The 18,835-nt window shown below is 43.3% G+C and overlaps 1 protein-coding gene across 3 annotated transcripts in view; it reads left to right on the forward strand.

Annotated features, from left to right (window-relative positions):
- The window catches only part of znf536 (zinc finger protein 536), a 213,499-nt gene that overhangs the window by 68,386 nt on the left and 126,278 nt on the right, over window positions 1-18,835 (forward strand). For all 3 annotated transcript variants that reach the window (XM_079339213.1, XM_079339211.1, XM_079339212.1), the window contains exon 4: window positions 18,432-18,531. The gene's annotated coding sequence lies outside the window, so the exon portion shown is untranslated. The remainder of the gene's footprint in view (window positions 1-18,431; window positions 18,532-18,835) is intronic.

The raw sequence follows: 18,835 nt of genomic DNA on the forward strand, positions 1-18,835 counted from the left end.
TGTGCAGGCTACGGAGGTCTTAAGGGAAATGGAGTGTGGTTTTTACAACTCATTGTGGAGGCCAGAGGTCAACAGATTTGTAACAGTCTCTAAGGATCTGCCAGTCAAGACTAAGATGCAAAGACGAACACCTCACACACACACACGCACACACACACACACACACGTACAACACTCAATCTCACAAAAATATATATTTGTAGTTTCTCAGTCTGACAGCTCTAAGTGCATCTTCTGTGCTGTTACTCTCCTACTTTTAACGCTTGCTGCATCAATGGGAGAAGAACTTTTGAAAAGCAGTCTGCTGGACACTATCAGGCCAGCATGTAACCCACATAACAAGCCAACACATTATGTTCTTACCAGTCACCTCTCAGTCCCAGAACAGCATGCATCTGTCTGCCTTCTTCTCACTGACACGTGTCAGTCTGACAACCGTAGCATGACAACTCTACTCTTATCACAGGATCATGGGTGAGAACGGGATGTCCTGCACGTTCAAACTTCCTCTAATTTCTCTTATTTTGAGGATCTAAATGAATTAAATATCTAATTAAAATGGACTCAAGAGATAGCTTCAGATCACAACCACAAAATGTGCACCAATGGCTGCATCACGCCTGGATCAAAGTGTTGACTTTGTCACTGACAGGCTCAGCTGGTTATTAAAGCTGTAAGGGTACGTTGCAGTAAAGAGGTGGAACTTGTTTGTGAAGATAAATCTTTTTTTGAGTAGTTGGAAACAAACATTGCATTGCTGACTTTATTTCACTCACACTCTTAGAGGCGCACTTTTACTACCCATCGTCTGTGGCCAATGAACCAATCCAAAACTAGAGACGTGGTCCGTCTTGACACAGCGAAACCACCTGCACGTTAGCTGCAGAAAGTTCCTCCAAGTGTGTTTTGTGTTGTATGTCACTGTGCAAAGCATGCTGGGATACAAAGCAACACAGATCAGTCAGGCAGCACCATCAGTTATAGCTTTTCTCCACAATCCTGCGTAACATTTCAGTGAGTAAACCTTGCTGAGCGTTGACTTGGTTTAGAGAAAACCTCCCGTCATGTGAGACGTCACAACTATCAAAGTTACCGCAGGCTGAGAGCTCCACTTTGCTGCTGATCCCTGCAGGATTGCAAACTCCACATTTTGTAAACATGGTTCTAGAAAGAGGTACACAGCTGCTCTGAAACTGCACGTTGTTGACTTTGGAAATTGTCACGTGTGGCAACATTAAACCTTTTTAACCTCTGGATGCATCTTTAATAATGACGTGAGTTCTTCCTGTATTTTAAATATTTTTTATGACAGAAAATAATCAGGGGGTGGAAGGGGGAACTAAAGGAGAGTTAAAAGAAGGAACACACTTTTTTCTTCAGAAAAAAACAAACATTTATATCTTTCATTAGCTTTCACTCGTGTAAAAACAAACATTAACACTTGACGACAGTCAGGATTGTAAATTAGAGACCGACACGTTGAAAAGAAAAGCAATTATTAAAAACATTTTTATAAGGGACAAAGGACCCTGGTAGAGACTCAGTAACGCCTGCCAGTCCTTCCATTGTGCAGGCTTATGAATGATTAAGCTAATGTAGCAACAAGGGAAGATCACATTACAGACGCCATTTTGTTTGCTCTCCCTGCAATCTTTCATATCTCCACCAGTTCTTTACCAGGTTTACTCCAAATAGGATGGTGGTGGTGTGTGTGTGTGTGTGTGTGTGTGTGTGTGTGTGTGTGTGTGAGAGAGAGACAGGCAGGGGGTGCAGGCAGGGTGGCATGCTCAGAGTCAATGCCACAAATTGTTGTTAGATGCAGGTCTCCGTCTGCCATGCGTTTTGGACAGGAAGGTAACGTGATTGGCTTTGTTCTGTCTTCCTGGCAGCCGACACCAGCTGACATCTGTTCCCTCCTAACCACTCAGACTTATCTCCATCAGGGAGCACACACACACACACACACACACACAGTCACACAAAACAGACGTGCACACACCGATTCACACGGTCATACACATTACAGAAAGAAAAAAAACAACACACAACACTTGCTCACATACACACTGTCACTTTTTACGCATGTGGGCTAATTTTGTGATAATGGAGAGTTCAGTGTGCCAGCTTTATGTGGGAAGCAAACAAATGCATTCACATATGTATAAAATGCTGAAAAATAGCCTGCGAACAGATTGCAAAGTAAGATAAAATTGTCAGACCAAGACCAACACACACACACTATACGTACAGTTTACTTGCATGCAAGTATTCATACGATAGCGGTTGTACAGAATCTCCATTGTATTGGAATTATAATGAAAAAACTCGACTTGCAGTAGTTGGAAAAAGATGGGAGAAAGTGTTCTATTTGCTTATGCATTCAGAGCTGATTGTGGCAGTGTTGCAAATCTTATTGCATTGCTAATTTATATTATTGGCGGCTGAATCGCTGGCACACAGGCCTGGGTGTAGTATATCTTAGACATGTGGAATCTGAAGGCAGAGTGGCATGAGTGCTTCCCCGGTTGACGAATTAGGAATTTCAGTCACTTTTGCCTCTCTTGAGCAAATAACCGTCTGCAAAACTTGCCAGTGTATAAAAGACTCCCTCTTCTTTCGCTCTTCGATGAGAGGATACAAAAAATAAGATGAAGAAGGAGCGGATGAAGGAGGGAAAAATGGACAGAGGTCTGCGTTTGAGAGGGGGAGGCTGTTTGAAATTAGCCCTCCGCTCTGGGGTCCTGGGAAATGAATGTGACACGTCCAGATTTGGTGTTTTTGTTGCAATTACCAGAAAACACCAGATGAATTCTTTGTGAGCCATGTGTGCTGGTTTTTGTGTATGCATGAGCGTGGTAACATGTATGTGTGTGTGTGCATGTTTGTGTGTGTAGCTGTGTGTGTAAGAGCAGGTGGCAGGCATATTTGAAGATGACAGTAGGGGTCTGACCCATGCCAGGCCCAATAAAGCGGCCTTGTGATGGAGCTTATGTGACACACCATCCCTCGGGCACAGAGGTCTTTCTCTCCCTTACACACATGTGCACAGAGCAGCACACTCACACACACACACACACACACACACACACGCACACGCATAGTCTCATTTCCCTAGCGGTGCTCCCTGTCACATAGTGAAGGCTGCACACTGATTGCTGCAGGTACATGCGAGGTCCGTGTGGTCTAATGACGACAAGCTTTACACTTAGTGCTAACGCTAACTTTATTGATCCAGGTACCACCTCTGCATTATTTTACACTAACTTCCATTTCGAGGTGTAGCAACCACCAATGTGTGTTTTTAAAGCTCACAGTGAATCATCTGAACTCGTGCTGTACGTCACGCTCATCAAGAAAACCACAAGAGTATACACACAAGACCTTCATGCACACTCGTATGATAATCAAGTTTGAAATCTTCATCTCTGAAATGTTTAACCAAAATCATGTTCAGGAATCAGCCACTCAGCCAGAGATAGTTCAGAGAGAAGACAATGCCTTTAGCAAAGTGTCGGCAGGTCCCAGTTATTTCAATGGGAGACGTCAATATGGGATAGTCACCAAAGTAAATATCTCATCCATTATCCATTTTTTTTACGTCTTCTTTTTCATACGTCATCATCCTGCAGCAGGAAGACGAAGGAGGAGTGAGATTAATGTGCGTACACGAACCGTATACGTTCCTTTTCTACAACACCAGTGTGATGTCTTTTGATAACCAGTGAGCTGGAATGAAAATGTTGCAAAACTTTTCCTAAGAACTCTGCCCATTTTTCAAAAAACGAGGGTCCGCTCTAAGTGGTGAACAAACAGCCATGAGGCTAACAAGCTGCAGCAGAGTTAGAGACGTTCCATCATAGAGCAGCTTTGCAGTAATGCTGTGCGGCACACACAACTGTCTGTGACACAGAGAGGAAAACAGGTTGGATGTTAACTGTCACATCACCTCCTAACTCTCACTTTCTCTCTGACGCCCTGTCTCACTTTGCTTTCTGCAGATTGAAGCAACATTTCTCCAGGCAGGGTCAGAGTAATGGCTGCTTTTGTCGTTACAATCGCAAAGAGAGGCCTTTTGCACCTTTAACTTCACACCTGGGTGGCCGAAATAGCAGCTGCAGACACTATACGAGAAAGTCACAGTGTCAGTAAAATACATACGTTAAAGAGCAACCCTGTGCAGAAACACCAAAGGGTACAGAAGTGAGGAGGAAATGACGGTGGAGTCAGATTTCTTTGGGCAGATTGCTCATCGCTGCAGCTCAGTTTGACTTTCTTTGGTTGTCTATGTGTCTGGAATTCATCCGCAATTCTCTTTGCTGTGAGCAGCTGCTGTTTATTCTTTTTCATACTTTCTGTTTTAATCTCTTACATGTAGCATTACCCATTACTAATTTGCTTGCTGGCATGTCCAAGCTGTCACTGGATCTGTTTTGACAACTTTTAAAAATGACTCACACTCTTTCTGTGAGTGAACTAAGTTTGTATGTAGAACTCTTTGTCCTGTATCACAGGAAGAGAGGCGGTGCATGATGGCTGTGTCCTCCAAAGCAGAAGATAAAAGTGAAAAAGAATAGGGCTAGGGAGGAACATGTTGGGGTTTTTTTTGGGGTTTTTTCTGCTGGTCTGGACTCTCAGTTATTCCACATCCCATTTGTTACCACCACAAACTCGACCTACAAAGTGACCCAGTATGCAGCGCATCTTGCTGAATCCAAAGAACCTGCAAAAGATAGATTCATCTCTCGCTCTCTGTCTCGAGCTGTTGCAAACCTCCATTTCTTGAATTATTCATCTTGATGTTGTGTTAACATAAACTTTTTAAGATAAGGGATGCTCATGCTCTACAACCTTTTCATTCAACTTTTCAAGTCACATGAGTGAAATGCATTATACTAATCTGCTCAGTTTATTTCTTTAAGGACTCAAAAAAATGCATTATTCAAAGTCTCAGTCTTTTTCCCAAAAATACATTTATTAGCAGTGTGTCGTCAACATTGCTCGTCAGTTCACTGTGAGTTTGCCAGTGTGCAAATAATCATGCACTCCTTCCTGACCTACACACCTATGAAATAGATGAGCAAAGTCTTTACACAATTCAAAGTACTAACAAATGACAATATGCAAGTAAACAACAAAAAAAAGCAACAACAACTACAAGCAGCCTGTTGCAACACATCAACAACTGTTTGCAAAGCGTTTGCATCAGATGTGGTCACAATCATATATCAGTGATTCTGTGGCACTTTGATTGAAGTCGAGGTGACACAGTGAGACAGAGAGGAGGCAGGCCAGGCTGGGAGGGGAAACGTAAGCAATCAGGTAACTATCTGGGGTGTGAATGCCATTTTCATTTGGAAGTACACATTTCCAATCACAGCAAACATACAGCTCAGATTGGGTATGTGTTTACAATGTATTTATCATATATGCCTAAAAAACAGTAACAAATAATTTGCATCCCCAAGCACAAAAATGAGTGCAATCATTCTCATCTCTGTTCCTTTTCTTTGTTTATTTCAACATTTTTTTGTGTTTTTCTTCTTCTGAACGGGAGATTTTTTTAGAGAAATTAAATCTTTATAATTCATACGTGAGGTTGTGTGAGTCAGACTAGAGTTAAAATAAAAACTGTAACAGGTTTGTGCAGCAGTTCAGAATCTGCAGCTCCTTTTGCCTCTCTTTTACCTTAAAACCTGGTTTTGGTCATTTTTACATCTCAGATTTTTTTCCCTGCCTTTTCTATCCTGAAGGATTCTTAATTAATTAGCACTCTGCAATTGGTACATGACCTTTAGCAGGGAGTCTTGCTCTCTGAGTTTTTGGATAGTAATATTATATTTCAAAATTACCAAACGAGTTGCACAAACCAGAACTAAATCTCAGCTTGTGTCACTGAGAAGTGTCCAGGAGGTAGCACAGATTTAGAATCACACTTTGCCGTGTCTGACGGTGATAAAGTATAAATGTCTCTCGCTCCCTCCCTCCCTCCCTCCCTCCATCAGCTCTCTCTGAGAAAAAGTGTGAACTAACAAGCATCCAGCAGCTTGTAACACAAAGGGCCATCTACACATGTTATTGAAGAGAAGCAGTGGAGTCCGGCCAGACACTGCTGTTAAAAAGAGCGAGCGAGGCGGGGGGAGAGAGAGAGTGAGTAAGCAAAGCTCTATAGTGATTTGCCATTTATATTTGGCCTGCAATGGTAGATGGTGGCTGGCAAAGACAGCTCTTTTTTTTTTTTTTTTCTTCTTTCTTTTTTTTAAAAACACAATCTGTGCCTGCGGTCGGGGCGATGCATCGCTAATGACAGGAAGCCAGAGTGGTGTGGAAGCACAACAGCGCCTGGTGGCTACGAGGCCAGCACTCACAAATATGTTCACAATCCCATTTCAGATAAACGGATACATGAGGTTTCATCACAACATATGATTGTCGGTACTCTCTGTTTCAACTGATTATTTCCACATGAGACAATTGTGAGCTCAAGTCCCATTGCACATTACTGCTATTAAATAACTACACATTTGAAACCTTGTTTATCTTGTAAAAATGAGTGCAAGCTCCGTGTTGAAGCTCGGAGTGAACCAACCTGAAATCTCTGCTACTTCTGTGGACGCTCAGAGTCCAATGGAGCCCTTAAAACACCAACATTTACTGAACTAACATGGCAATAAAACCATAGTGACCTCCACATGCATGAAACAACAAGCCTCCAGGAGGTCACGTGTAAGTCCTGTCTAAGACCAGTGAGCACAAGGAAGAAGAAAATATGAGCCCATAATGGTTTGAATCCAACGATGGAGTCAGTGTGATGTGTGCTGCACATTCTAGCTAAGCTGTAATGTAAGCCTCACAGCCTGCGTGACGTTTTCATCGATGCAGCTGTGCTTCAGATGCTTCTGCCAAGTTCGCAGCAGCCGTTTTCTGCACAGGTACACTATCAGCGGCTCGTATTTGTTGCCCACTGAAAGCCACCTTTTAGGAGAGGTGTGCTTCTCACCTTGTTGTCTTGAATTTAGGTTTCTTCTCGAACAAACGAGCACCCGACAAGCCGGTCTTTTTTATTCACTGTTATCTTCACATGGATCATTTTGATCATGATAATGAGTGAGACAAGCTGATCGAAAGTAGCGCCACCTCCATTGGCATTGTTAAATATCCCTTAGGACGGCATTGTCAAATTGTGACCCGCCTTACTCTGCCTCTGATTGGCTCACCCCACATAGCAAAGTCAACAAATGCATACTGGCAAATTAGAGACAGAGTATGGCAGGTCATACTGCTGAATGGTTTACATCAGAGGGGATGTAGATGGGTATTGAAACAGAAGAATGAAAAAGGCGCGTGTGTGTGTGTGTGTGTGTGTGTGTGTGTGTGTGTGTGTATACCCTGCACGTCATCACTAAAGCAGAAGCAGGGGGGCAAAGATGCCAGGAAAAGGTTTTTTTTTTTTTTTTAAAGAGCCCCCCCACCAACTCCAGCACCACTTCCTCCCCCCGTCTCTCTCCTTCCTCACTCCTCCTCCATAAACAATGAAAAGTTAATGAAGAGGTAACTTAATGATGTAATGAATATAGCGGAGCCCAAGGTCAAAGCTGGCTACAGTCTGGGCACGAGACAGGGGTAGGTGATAACACATGGTTTTATATGGCGCTCCCTCTCACAATCACAGACTTACACACACACACACACACACACACACACACACACACACACAGCTACACACACCCAAAGACTATGTGTGCATGCAGATCTAAATATTATCTGTCAGTTGGCATTGAGGGGAACAATTCCTGCTATTGAATTGTTGTCACTTTATGGCTTACACGTTTGCATCTGTATTGTTTGTTTGTGCAGGAGGGACGTTTGTGTGTGTGTGTGTGTGTGTGTGTGTGTGTGTGTGTGCATGTGTGTGTGTGTGTGTGTGTGTGGAATGGAGGGAAAGTGTGTTTGAAGTATTGTGTTTGTAATAAGAAAAGTAGGGTGTTTATGCATTTAAACTTGATTTGCAGCTGTGTGTGAGTTTGTGGTTTTTGCATTCCTCTCTGTGTTGTACAGTGCTCTGTGCGTGTGTGTGTGTGTGTGTCTGTGCGTGTGTGTGTGTCTGTGTGTGTGCGTGTGTGTATGTGTTTGACAGTAGGGACTTGTCCCAATGGTGAAACTGGTGATTAAAAATTGAAAAGGCTTGAAAGACAAAGCAGAGAGTTTGGCGGAGCCAGGTGAGATCGATAGAACTTTGGTAAATGGGCACTACCTCTCACACACACACACACACACACACACACACACACACACACACACACACACACACACACACACACATACACACACACACACACACACACACACACACACACACACTCCCGAGTGCTGGAAAGCATTTTCAAGATGTGTGTGTGAGGCAAAGAGAAAAAGTGTGCTTTGGGTGTGTACCTTATGCCTTGAAATACTCAGTAAACCAGTAAAACTTTAAAAAGACATGTTTCCCAACAGCACAGCTTTTCTCCTCCAAGTTAGTTTTAGACCTGCTTTACCACGACGCCAGAAAATATTCCAACTGTGGTCATTTGCATCTTTAACAGGGAAAATCAACAACAGCACAACATGTTTTATTAATCCAGAGAATGAAACACATAAATAAAAAATAAAATAATAAAGTGGAGGGTCAAGGAAGGGAAAAAAAAAAAGAAGGATAGCAGTCTAAGCGTTAAGCTCAGCCAGCACTCAGGTGCTCTCTGTCTTCGATCTGTTTGACTTCCAGCGAGATAAAGAAGTGTCTACACCTCACTTTATCACCTTATAGCATCTAACACCACCAACATGTGGGGGAGGGGAGGATGGCTCAATAGCGAGGATGGAGACGGAGGAACGGCAAACAAGATAGCAGGAAGGACCGAAGAATGCAGACAGTGGATGTGAACGAGGAAACAACAAACTGTTAATGCACGCGCTTATTGATCAACATATTCTTTATTTTCATTGTGCCCCCCCAACTGCTTTAACAAGTGAAAGTATATGGCTTGTCCCCCGTATCATTAGCCTTCCCTTCACACTTGTTTTAAGGCAGATGTAAAGTTTGATTTCATCTTTCCTCGGCCTGTTGACTTCCAGCTTTTAGCATCCCCAGCAGTTCTGTTTATGAGAAAGGCCTTTTTTAACTAAAACACACATTTCCCACCTGCTCAGACACTTGGTTCTTTCTGGCCGGAGGCTAATATGTGCTGTAACTGTTGTGTTGCAGTTCACCCGCACACAAAGCAGCCTGTTGCTGCAGGTTTTGCAGAATCCCCCGTTCGCACTTGAATCCACATGGGAAAACAAGAATGTTTTTGCATATGTGTTTCTCATCACGATGTTATCACCAGGCGTTAATACAGTGCACATGTTTCTGGTGGCAGCACAAGGTTTAGTCTCTTATTGGAGTATACATTTTCACAACAAGAACATATATTACTAGGTGTCTTTTATATCCAATGGGTGTAATTAAGAGAAGATGTTTGTACAATCCAACCTGCCTAATGTCTTACTTGTGTTTAAAGAACGATCCCCCAAGTTGAAGTTGACATGTTCGTGATGAAGAAAAAAATAGAGACATCAGATGTGCACCAGGCAGCATTTGCTCACAAGATGGAATATTTGGATCAACTAAAAGTTGACATTTAGGTTTACAGATTGCCCTCCTTTGTGTGTGTGAATGTGTGTGTGTGTGTGTGTGTGTGTGTGTGTGTGTGTGTGTGTGTGTTGCGTCGGCTATTTTTATAGCACTGGTGAAGTGTGACCGACCCTTCTAATGCAGCTCATTGATTCTTTGGAAGCGTTTTTCCTGGATGTGTATTAAAGGGAAAATACTAGTTGACTTTGACACAAAAGGCGGGAAGAGGCTGCTGCTGGTGTGTTAAAATGTCAAAAGCGAGTTGTTTGGCCTTCAATCCTCGAGCCTCTGCTACTAGAATAGGCTGGGGGAGGTTTGTGAGGAATTTGTGCACAGCAGTACTAAAGGCATCACTCACACTAACCCTCTATTGGAATCCATTTGTTAAAGTGGTTTTTGGTGGCTCAGCAGCCTGCAGTGCTGCAGCTTGACTTGCTCACACCTTTGTCATGAGTCACTCTCTCCCTCTCACAGGGTTAATCTTTGAGAGCCTCATCTGCGTGCTGAAAGCTGAAAGCACAGTACAGTAAACGGAGCTCCTCCAAGGCAATCTGTGATCCATCTGAACTTCTGGACAGCAGGCTCTGTGAGATACAGGATTATATTATCAGCATGGATGCTCTATTATTAGATGATACGAATGGAATATCTGCTGTGAGTGTTTTAGGAAGGTAGAAGAATTGAATCAGGGATATTTCAACACTTACTGAAAGTTATTAAACTGTGCATAAGACCAAAAGCAGTCCATCCAGGACTTCTATTAACAACCAGTCATCGCAATCACTGCGCCAACATCACAAACATCAGACTGACTTCTTTGTGATCTCGTTGGAAGGTGTGCAGCACGAAAAGCTCACGTTTAGCATTAAATAAGGGAACTTAGTTTGCTCCTGTCAGTTTGCTGATTTCAAACAGAAGTGGCGGTATCTGTGCAGCTCTATGTTTGGTTTGTCGTTTTTTAACGTTAGACTCATTCAACAAATGTTATTTATTTTAAGAATCATTATTTGCATGGTTTTTACTGTTCTGTGCACTTTAAACCTTTAAAAACTCTCCTGAGAATATGTTACTATATAATTATTGTCATCTTTTGGCTTTTTTTTTTTTTGGTACAGGTCATGAAACATCCATCCATATATCCATTAATTATCCATTTGGCTGATTCTCGCTGTGATTGGTTAAGAGGCAGCGTGCACCCTGAAGTGGTGGCCAGTCAAACACAGGGCTGTCATACAGAGACGAACAAACAGTCACGCTCACACTCACACCTACGGGCAGTTTAGAGTCACCAATTAACCTAACGAGCATGTCTTTGGACTCAAGGAGGAAGCTGGAGTACGCATGCACAGGACCAACGTGCAAAGTCAGCACGAGAACCAAACCAGCACTAAGCACTTTGACAACATGCAGCCCCAATAAATACATTTGAAACTCATTTTTAAAAGTCACTTTTGATGTCAGGGAAAAATTAAGTCTCAAAACATCACGACTTTGACCGCGACTTCTTTTTTTTTTTAAAGCTGCTGCAAAATCAGGCAGTTATGGCCGAAACAATCATTCATAAAAAGCCTGTGGCGCCCCAGAGGGACCGTTAAAGAGAAGATAACTCATCATCAACGCACTCCACTGTCTGTTTTCAATATAAAATTGTCTTCCGTCCAACTCTGCACACTGTCAGAACAATGAAGACGAATCAGAATGGCAGGAATGCGTGGAGTAAAACGGTGGTGCTAATGCGCTGACAGCTCACACCATGTTGACCATCCACATTTCAATCTCCAGTGGGTGCCTCATGTCTCCCAAGTTATCAAATCAGATTCTTAAAAAAAAGGAAATGTTGAGTATTGTGAAAGCAGTGTAGACGGTGAGCACATGTTCCCCACAAGAGTTTGGCTCCAGAAATAGATGTTCACAAAATGCAACAGCATGCTCAACACATGTGGAGTTTGATGGGACCTTCATATCGCGACGTTTGATCTTCTAAGTTTCACTGATGGTCTGCACAGAAAACATCGAGCGGCGTGTTAACTCCAGGTCATTTTGACAAGTGTAAACACTCACTCTCTCCATCAAATTCCATTAAACCCTGTAAGAACACAAACAGGCTCTCTGAAAAAAGAAGCCCCCAAGCAGCGGCATTAAGCCAGTGCTCTCATCGGGACATAAATAGTGTGATGTTTCTCTCATAAATCACTCGGAGATTGTACATTTGGCCCCGGTGGAGGCTTCAGGTTTGCACACCCTCTCTGTAAACAGGTTCTCCTTCAGCTTCTCACAACGTCAGTACATGTGTGAGACTCACTGTTTGTGTATTGTGCATATGTGTGTGTGTGTGTGTATGCAAGGTTACCGGGCCTGATCCGTTTTAAAAAGAGTCTTGCTGTAATCAAAAACAATAACCTCTCTGAGCGTAAACTCTTCCAAAGCTCCCCTCCACCCTCCCCCACCCTTCCCTTGAAGTATGAAATAATATTCTGTGTGTGGGCCCGGGCCGAACGCTGAGAACGCAAACATTTCACAATAAAGTTGTTTAAATAAAGGCCTTGGCATAGATGGCTGGGAGATAGAGGACATGCTGCGTTAATTACAAGCGCCCGTTAAAATAAACCGCCGGTATAAAATATGACTCCCTCCCTCTCCCATTCTCGGGGATTTGAACCTATAAAATGTCAGCGAGGTGTATACCTCAGATGTGCTGTTTGGAGACCAAACACAACAGCAGCCCTTCTGGTTGGAGATTGGAAATGAGAGATAGACAGACAAAGAGAGAGAAAGAGAGGAAAGGTGGGGGCAAGATCCGCAAAAAAACACAACGGAGCTCTACAATCAACAAAGAAAGCAGTGTTTACTCTGCATTTAAAGACTCACAAATTCTTTTCGCCCCCGCCTCGCCGTTGCGTGGCGTTAACCAAAAGGGAAAATAGCCCAGTTAAGCACCCAGTTTATTATTCTTCAAACTTGTGTCTGAAAAGTAATATGCTTTAAAGGCACAGTGATTGTACTGCTCTGTATCTGTTTCAGCCTCTCTCTTATGGCGGTGTGTGTGCGTGCGTGTGTGCGTGCGTGCGTGTGTGCGTGTGTGCGTGCGTGTGTGTGTGTGTGGAAGTGAGTAAAGTTACACAGCAAAGCAGAGAGGCAGAGAGATGGATTATTTTTCCTGAAGCGTGGACTTAAGTTTCTGCTCTGTGCTGCTGGGTGGCCCACTCCTCTTTAGCCATGTTAACATAAGAATAGAGGGGTGGCCGGGGGGTTTTGGGGGGGGGGGGGGTAGCCGGGTAGCTGGTTTAAATTATTCTGCGCCTCCGCTGCTGCATAGCAGGAGCTGTTGTTATCCACTTAGAACATCAGACGATTTGTTCCTTCTCCCTCTCTCTTCTCAGCCCTGTGGGCGACTTTATCCAGGACCCTTTGTACGAGTGTGATGTTAGAACGCCTGCTCCAGCCACGGCGCGCCCCAGTTACTGCTACACCTCATCGATCCTGCATTTGAATAATTAAAAAAAAAGCATCTATAATGAGTGACGTTGCTTTAAAGTTAGATTTATTGTTAACTTTTTAAACAGGGTGCCGTTTTACCCCCAACTGAGCTAAACCAATCAAGTCCCCTTCTCCAGTGCTGCTGCCAGGATTACCTCCAAACTCTAAATATCAAATGTTAACTCTCAGTACCGCGGGCTGTCATCCAAGCTCAGTGACGAGCGCTGTGACGCTCGCTGGCCCAGATGAGGAATGCAGTTATGAGGAGATATTTGTATACATTCAGTCTGCGCCTTGGAAAGCCGAGCTGGTGGTTGAGCACAGCTTAAAGACATCTGGATGCGATGAAATGCCATTTGTCTAAACAATCAAGAGTCTTACCAAAGCCACCCAACGTGCGCTGTGCTTTTAGTACATACTTGTGCAATGTGCTTCAACAGAAAGCGTTATTGACAAATATTTCATTGCGACAGCCTCGAAAGATCTCCGAACGAGATTCTTCTTTTGCATCATTCCAGCTCTGTGCTGTAAACATAAAGCATTTGTGACGGCTGTGTACTTGAGGATGGATGAGATGCGATGAAGTTCATTCTGAACGAGGAGGGGGGAAGGTGGAAAAAAAAGGAGAGACATAAAACCATGGTGGCATTTGATTATAAATAAGACTCCGGCAAATCAGTGAGATCATAACCTAAATAGTTAAATGTGATGCTCATTCTTCTTCCTGGAAACAAATGGTGAATTATATGTGCTTATATTATAGCATATATTTTGCGGCTGACCACCAGCCAGGACTGCAAGAGAGCAATCAGAGAGTATACATGAACCTGACGTGCCAAAGATACAATATCAACATGCTGAGACGGATTTCTCTGCAGGCTGAAAACACAACGAATCACAAAGAAAGAGGATGAGGCATCATCTGTCAGAAGAAATGCCACACCTATATATTTATTTCTCCTTAATTTCATTTAAACAAATGGTCTGGGCAGCCATGGCAGCCAGAGGGGTGTGTGTGTGTGTGTGTGTGTGTGTGTGTGTGGTGGAAGAAAAGGGGGCAGGCAGACATGACTGGGATAATAAGCGTCATGGAATCTAATCAGATTTCTAAGAGGAATTGATTGTTGTGAGGCAGCCGGTGCAGGAGTGGGGTTGACAATAAGCTGAAATTTAAGTGTTAATTTTTATGCTAATCCTTTGGCATCTCTGTGTGATGCAATTTGGTCCAGCAGCCCCCTCGACTTTGTGCCGCAGATATGAAATTGTCCCGTGCACAGAGAAAATGTCAGCTTGCCAGACCCTGAAAGCTGGTAATTTATTAGGTATGTTTCTATTAGTATGTGTCACAGTTGTTAGGGAGCCACATGCGCAGGCAGGCAGCCACAGCACCTTGTTCTCCCCCTCCTCTCCTCTCCTTTCCTCTCCTCTCCTCTCCTCTCTCCTCTCCTCTCTCCTCTTCCCTCCTCTCCTCTCTCTCTTTCTCTTGCGATTTCTCCAGCACCCAACTTGTCTGATCCTCCTTTCGTTTTACCCTCCCTGCATTGCCATCCACTTCTTTAGCTCACACACACACACACACACACACACACACACACACACACACACACACACAAAGGCACACACCATGCTTGTTCTTAAGATGGTCTCGGCTCAGTGGCTGCTACACTGGGGCCTTAATGTATTATCATATATCGGGTGGTCCTTGCCCCCTGGACAAAAGGCTATTTAATACAATTTAATGACATTCCCAAGAATGAGAGGAGGAGGAGGAGGAGGAGGAGAGGGGTAAAAAAAAGAGAGGCATAGAGTAATAGAATAAAAGAGAGAGGGAGGAAGGGCGAAAGGGAAGAATAAAAAAGAAAGGCAGAGGCCCAGATGAAAATAGCATCTGTGTTTTTCATGGCTCACCCATGCAAACATTGCAGTGTTAAATGCGTGACTTTCCCTCCCCTCTCTCTATGACTCTCTCTCTCTCTCTCTCTCTACCTGCACAGTAAAAGGTAGTCGGGCCTGATAAGGTAAAGCATCACAAGACTGTTAGATTCACTTTTTATCTGGGCCTCAGCAGGCGAACAAAAAAAAAAAATTGGTACCCCAACAATATACACGATAAAACCCTTCAAATTGTTACGATAGCAGGTGTGTCTGTTACTGCTGAATTCTGCAGGATGTAAACTGTGCAGCCATGAACGAGAGTGTGAGGAAACAAGCTGTGCATGTATCCGGCTCAGGAGTGAAGCGACATTTATTTTTGATGTGAAAAACCGTCTCTTTTCAAACTCTATTCAGGTATGACACACTCACACGAGTGTTGAGCAGCAGACATGTTTAACAAGGAAGATAATTACTCAATCTTTCTGTCTTACAGTGTAGCATCAAGAGAGAGAGCATGCAGTGCTGCCGACTTGTGTATATTATTTAAAATTGAAATGAGCATGAAAAGAAAATGTTAGTCTCTTTCTTATGGTGAGTAAACTCCAGCCCCCTGAAGCCCCCCGACCACCTGTCAGAGCTCAGACTAATCACTTCATAACAGGGCAAGATCGTGGTTTAAAAAGTGTTGTTAAATTAAGAAAGGTTTTAAGACAGGAGATACAATCGCTCCAATAATCTGTACTCAAGTTTTTGGATGCTTAAATCAAACCACATGCAGGAGCAAACACTTCCAAACTCAAATCAAGGCAACGACACGGCTTTAATTTTCACTCAAAAATATCTCTATTACACTTCTTTTAAGCCACGTCACACCTGACGTGTACAGATCAACATCGTATCTCAAGATCAAGGCACAAAATGTAAGTCCTGCATTTTTAGTATAATTCATAAAACAATCTGCAGATATCCCTGAAGTACTCTATTTTTCCTGATGTTTTTGAATTAAAAGATGATAGTGTAATAGGATGAAGCGTTGGGTGTGGCTGTGACCGAGCCGTGCTGAGAAAGAAGTCATTTTTACCAGTGGTTCTCAAATGGTGGGTCGAGACCCAAAATGGGGTCGCGGAGCCGTTTTCAGTGGGTTGCAAATGCTGTCAAAACATCTTTTTTTTTTTTTTTTTAAACAAGTTTGTTTCATTTAGTTTCTTTGTTCTGAGTTGCTTTCATAACATACGAGGTCCAAACAGCACATCATGTTATAATTAATTGAAACATTTTGAGAACTGGTTGCTGTTAGCACCAGAATCCAACAACAACCAGGATGGAAAGTGTAAAAATGATCCATACAGTGCTCTTTAACGATGCATTCAAACTGTATTATACATCATATTTTTTATCCATTATCATTATCTTATCAATGTATTCAATTTTGCAAAATACAGTTAGGCAGTGGTTTGTAACAGTTTAGCTTTCAGAGCTCATCAGAAATATAAGATTGAAATGATCCCCAGTTATTAGTAACACAGGACATGAGTACATGCACTTAGTTACTTTCCACCACCTGTTAGCAGGAACAATGCAATCCGTTTGTCCGTGTATGTTTTCGTTGTTTCACAAGAGCGAGTTCTCAGCAGCTTCTTTTCACCAGAGTTCTGATGTCATTTTCTATTCTGTCCTGTTTTAATCTATTTCAGTCATCTCCCTCTTTCAGTTTAAACACAGCTAAATGTGTGTGCTCCCTGCTCGTATGTTGAGTTTCACTAGAAAAGCCAGTCAAAACTGTACTCAGTGGGCCCAGAAACACACTGAAAGGTTTGGATGCAATTCACATATAGGTCAATTAAATGCAACAACATCTGCTCTCTCTCTACCATTTGCATATGGCATTCATATGTTAATGATGTCCCTTGTTTTTTTTTTTTTTCTGCATGTGTGTATGTGCATGCATGTTTGTGTGTGCTGTTTGTTTCTCTCTGTGTGTATTTTCCCCCCCCTGTACTTCCTCCCCTCCTCCCAGTCTCTTTGTATCGCCAAACAAAAAGAGATGCAGAAAATTTGGATTCATACTTCCCTTTTTCGGGTGCAAAAAAAAACAAAACAGATACGCCCGTCCTATTTTCACTTCCTCTCGATTAAAGGGGAGGTTAGACGAGTGCCACAGTTGTTCCATTGCCATGCCCCTGATTTCTACAAGAAGCCCCTTTAACAGCAGAGAAGGAGAGGCCCTTTCTCTTCCCCAAGCAGCTTAATGCCTTATAAATCAATGATGACACAGATGGACTAGCGATAATCTATTTAGAATGCCTCACAGCAAATATTGTTGTGCAGATGATTAGACAGCCAGTTATTTTAACTCAGACCCCTAAACCCAATCTTCCGCTTATCGTAATGCTGCTCAGATTTATAGCAGTAATTTGATGTATTTTTTATTTAAAAAGAGATGAACAAAATGTTAGGAATTTAAAGTGAAATGAGGTTTTGGCAAGACAGTCTTCATCTACATGTTTGTTTCTCTCTATGTGTGAGTGTTTAACAGACACACACACAGGGCACATGTGTTTGTATGTGTGTGTGTGTGTGTGTGTGTGTGTGTGTGTCCTGGGTGGCATGGGCAGCTTGAGGAACAAAAGACATGAAGAGGTGCTGGTGTCGGTGCCAAGGCCATAATGATCAGGCATGTTTCTTTAAAGCAGGGGGAGACAGACCTTGTATCTCAGGGGCATTTGGTTTGTGTGTGTGTGTGTGTGTGTGTGTGTGTGTGTGTGTGTGTGTGTGTGTGTGTGTGTGTGTGTGTGAGTGTGTGTGTGTGTGTGTGCGTTAGACAGTCTAGTGACACGAGGGGGGTTAATGGCAATCCAGGGTCTCTGCCCCTTTTCATGGTCGATGGGTCTCAATTTAGCGTGCGGGGGTGAGGAGGAGGAAGAGAAGTAGAGGAGGAGAAAAGGAGGAGAGGAGTGCAAAAATGAAGTGGAGGTTGTCAGACGTGGCAGCTGCTCGGAGGCCCTGATAAATATAAGCCCTTATTGATCGGTTGAAAATGAAAGATCCCCGAGTGGCGTGCAGTATTTAGCTTCTTGTCTGCCTCGCGTCAGCGGTGGCCTTGCCCTGGAGGGATAGATTTTCAGCTGTGCCTCCGGGCACCGCAGAGCGCTGGCTTTGATTTCATCTTTAACCTTTTTCGGCTGCGTTGCCTTGACCTCTGCAACATCGCTCGCTGAATTTGTTAGATTTTCATCTTGACATCGACCCCCTCCTCCCCTCGCCCTCCCCCTGTCCACCTCATATACTTCTTCCTTTCCACCCATCACTGTCTTCTTCTTCTTCTTCTTGCTGTATCCTCTGTCCGTCTTCCTCCTCGCCTCCTCAGGTCTATATTTCATTATCACCTCCGTCCTCTAATCCTCCCCCCCTTCTCTGTTTCTCCCTCTAGGTGGCCATTCCAGCGAGCAGCAGTCAGTCAGGAGTGACAGTGAGACGCCACTTGATCCTAACAGACAGGTTGCACTCCAGTATGCAGTTTGAGTGTTAAGGTAAGTTCACACACACGCACACGCACGCACGCACGCACGCACGCACACACGCACACTGAGCCTGCAGCAAAACATCCTCAACTTGTAGATTTTTCCCTTTTTTCTACACACTGTATGATATTTGCTTCTCAAACTGTAATGCTAAAAGAACAAGACACATACACACACATAAATGCACACATACACTAACACACTCCAACTGTTCGTCATTCACTCACCATTTAGTCTTATCCCCAAAGGCACTGTGTCTTAAACCAAAACACACACACACACACACACACACACACACACAGTCACACAGCTA

Source organism: Symphodus melops (genome assembly GCF_947650265.1).
Source record: "Symphodus melops genome assembly, chromosome: 3".
In the NCBI taxonomy this organism is placed as follows: Eukaryota; Metazoa; Chordata; class Actinopteri; order Labriformes; family Labridae; genus Symphodus; species Symphodus melops.